Consider the following 4,301-nt stretch of genomic DNA (forward strand, 5'->3'; position numbering starts at 1 on the left):
TAAAATCCATCATTTAAAATTTGCCATTTAAAAATCATCTGAATAAGGCTGTTGTGTTATTGTTGGAATAATGCACCAGAAATCAACCCTGGCGATCAATGGGGTGACAGATGTCGCAGCCAGATCGCCCTCACGCACAAGTTAACGAACAAGAGGTTAATTAAGAAGGAAAAGGAAAGAGTAGATTTTAAATCACAAGAAGAGTTACAAAAAGAAGGTAGGAAGATCAGTTGGTTTAACTATCAGCAACTTAGAGAACAATTCAAAAAAGATAACATTAATCCAGGAATTGCAGGAAAAGGAAACGAATTGGACAAAATCATCTTTGGTGGAAAAGTTAAACTAATGAGTAAAGTTTATAAAATACCGTTGAGCCTGGACCAGGAAACAGGGACTTAAAAGTACTATGATAAGATGGATGCAGAACAAGGGCACACGATCGGATTAAAAAATTGGGAATACATTTGGAACAAAGTTGGAAAATATACCAAATCACAATATCTGAGAGAAAATTTTTATAAAATGTTCCTAAGATGGTATATTACTCCCCAAAAAATGTCAAAAATTTACAACAAGAGCTCCAACCTTATGTTGGAAATGTAACAAGGAACGGGGGACATTCTACCGTTGTTGGTGGACTTGTTTCAAAGCAAACAATATTGGACAGGTGTAAAGAAAATTATAGAAAACATTTTAATAATAATAATAATAATAATAATAATAATACGTTTTATTTGTAGACCGCTATTCTGCAATGATCATAGTGGTGTACAGTAAAAATTGAATACAATACAAATACAAGGTGACAGTTAAAGGAGGGAGAAGTCTTGTCCTTCAGGCAGTCCCCGATGTTGCTGGGTCTGCCTAATCGCTCCCTCTGGGGCCGAGGGGAGAGTTGAGGGGGGAGGGGCCCTCTTCCTTCAGGCAGTCCCCGATGTTGCTGGGTCTGCCTGATCGCTCCCTCTGAGGCCAAGATGACAGTTACAAGAGGGAGAAGTCTCGTCCTTCAGGCAGTCCCTGAAAAAGAGCATCCAATTAAGACCAGAGTTCTTCTTATTAAATTTATGGAACACCTAAATAGAAAAGAAGCAGGAAAAATATGTTTCTACCCGACAACTACGGTCCGAATAACATTTGCACAAAACTGGAAATCAAACAATATCCCAGATATAAGAGATTGGTTAAGTAAATTGCACTAGAAATGGATATATTATCACAAAAACTAGCTAATAAACCTTTAGATGATGTACAGAAAGAATGGGAACCAGTATTAACATATTTGGAGAAAGAATTGAGTGAGAAATACAAAAACAAGGAGAAAGCTTAATTTGAACTTAATTTGTCATTATTGTAAGGTTAGATAATTATTGATACTATAACACAGGGGTAATACCCAAAATAAACAAACAAATAAACAAAAAGGATTGGGAGAGGACAGAGGGAGAGAATATTGTTAATTATGTTTTCTTTTTCAAGCCAAGATATGTTATAAGTGGCTGAGTCCCATATGATACCCAAAAGAAAAACAGAAGATGAGTTAAATAAAGATAAACATGTAATGAATAGCAGCAAAGAGCTATACATGAAGAGAGAATGATCACAAGTAGATCACAAACAGAAAACAAGTTGATCTAACACAATATTTTGGAAATCCATAGATCAGGTGTTAGAAAACCTGTCTAATGTGGAGAAGGAAGTTTAGAATGTGAGGAAGATGAATGGAGTCTGAGATAAGTTTAGGGTTGTTGAAAAAAGGGGGGGGGGATCAAAAAAGGAAAATGAATGAAGTTTAAATGTATGGGGGGGGGGGGGGGGGGGTAAGGTGAGGGTTGTAGGAATGCAAGGACAAGAATAAAAGGAAAATGAAGAGAAAGACCACCAAAGGGAAGACCATTCAGTGAAATACCGGATCAGATATAAAGACAAGCCAACTAAAGGATCTAGAATTACTTGATAGAGAGAGAACTGTATAAACAACCTTCAGAAAATCGCACCCTAAAGAAGGAAATATATTGTTTGTTATGTATTTTGTGTGTGTGTTTTAATTAATTAAAACAAAAGGACTAATACACCAGAGATCCCTCTGGGAGGGAGAAGGGATTTAACGGACTTTTTGTTTTTGTCCTCTTGTTTTACTTTTCTTGTCGGAAGGAAGGAATGTATACTGAGAACTGAGATAATGCAATATAAATAGAAATCTGTAACTGCAAGTTTGGTGTTATACACACATACACACACACACACACACACATTCCAAACAGCAAAGCTTGATTTTGCCCTTTTCTATACTGGACTCCATTGCCCTGTGCCATTGCATACAATGGGACTTGAGCAGCCACAGATATCGGGGGGGGGGTGTTGTCCTGGAACCAAACCCCAGCAGATACCACCCTTTAATCTGGCTTGAGACCACTTTAACTGCCATGGCTCAATGCTCCGCTCTGGTGCTGCAACAAACTACAGTTCCCAGAATTCCATGGTGTTGACCCATGGCAGTTAAAGGTCCAAAATACACTGCAGAAATAATCCAGTCTGAGACCGTTTTAACTGCCCCGTCTCAATGCTAGGGAATCCTGGGAACTGTATGTTTGGGAAAGATTGAGCCTTCTCTGCCAGAGAGCTCTGGGGCCACAACAAACTACAGCTCCCAGGATTCCCTAGAACTGAGCCGGGACAGTTAAAGTGGTCTCAAACTGGATTATTTCTGTACTGTGTTTTGGACCAAAGTGGGGTCAAGCTGGATTATTTCTGCAATGTGGATGCCGCCAATAAGAAAATAAATAAAGTGTTTCTATTCCCATAGGGGAGGGCTAAGGTTCCCAGGCTTCCACCGCAGTGAGCAGCTGGGGCAGTTACTCCGCTTTGACCCCGCTTTTAGTTTTTGTTGTCAACTGCCTTTGTGTTGATCTTGACCCATGGCGACTCTATGGGTGCGGCGTCTCCAGGCCCCTCCTGTCCTCCTGCAAACTCATATTTGCGGTCTCTTTAATAAAGTCCCTCCATCTGGCAGGTGGCCTTCCTCTCTTCCTGCTTCCCTCCACCTTTCCTGCCTTCTCACAATGGGTCCAAAGCAGGACAGTCTAAGTCTTGCCATCTTGGCTTCAAGGGATAGTCCTGGCTTGATCTGCTGGAGGACCCATTTGCTGTCCTTTTGGCTCCTCAGCACTCTCCTCCACATCATCTCCAATGAGTTGATGCTCCTCCTGTCTTCCTTCTTGACTGTCCAGCTCTCACATCCATCCATGGCAACAGGGAATCCAATGGCTTGTATGATTCAGACGTTTGTGCTGAGTAAGCTGAATGTCTTTGCATTTCATCTTCTTCTCATTTCTTGACTGCAGTCTCCATTTTTAGAACTATTTAATCCCAGATATGAGAACTCTTTTACTATTTCTACTTCCTCGTTCTCTACTTTGAATATGTGGAAGTTCTCTGTGGTCATTATTCTTGTTTTCTTTATGTTCAACAATAAGCTTTCTTTTTTGCTCTTCCTTAGTCGTTGTTCCAGGTCTGGGAGGTTCTCTGCTAGTCCTATGGTGTCTCAGAGTGTTGATATTCCTTCCTCCTATGTTCAGTCCTCCTTCTTGTGTGACCAAGCCCGCTTTCCTTACAATATGTTCTGCATATAGGTTGAACAGATAGATCATAGAATCATAGAATCGCAGAGTTGGAAGAGACCTCAAGGGCCATCCAGTCCAAGCCCATTCTGCCATGCAGGAAATCCAAATCAGAGCATCCCTGACAGATGGCCATCCAGCCGGATGCAGCCTTGTCTGACCCCTTTGCCATTTGGGAACCACTTCTCCTTGTTCTGTTCTGACAGTAGCCTCTTGTCCTGATAGGAATCTCTCAGATGCCTTGGCACTAGTCCCATCATGTCTTTGAGGGCAGAGTCTTTCATGATCTATGCATGCAGTCAAAGGCCTTGCTATAGTCAGTCTATAAACGCACATGTTGATTTTCTTCTGCAATTGCCTGGTGCTCTCCATTTGCCATCACTGTATGTTTGCAATGTGGTCCCTGGCTGAATGCTGCGGAATTCTGGGAATGGGAGTTTCTCCCATCCCCAGCATCCCCTAGCATTCAGCTAGGGCACCGAAAGTGGTGGCAAAGCGGGTTATCCCTGCAGTGTGGCTGCAGTCCAAGCGCTATGAGCCCGGATTGTGCCTGCAGCCACGAGGCCCCTCTTGTCGCCCGGTGTGTCCCTCCCTCCCTCCCTGGGGCAGTGAAGCCTCCCTCCGCCCCAAACAGGGCTCCCTTCCAGCCAGCAGCCCCTCCTTGCTCTCTGAAGGGGAGGAGGA

Source organism: Sceloporus undulatus, chromosome 4 (assembly GCF_019175285.1).
Source record: "Sceloporus undulatus isolate JIND9_A2432 ecotype Alabama chromosome 4, SceUnd_v1.1, whole genome shotgun sequence".
NCBI lineage: Eukaryota > Metazoa > Chordata > Lepidosauria > Squamata > Phrynosomatidae > Sceloporus > Sceloporus undulatus.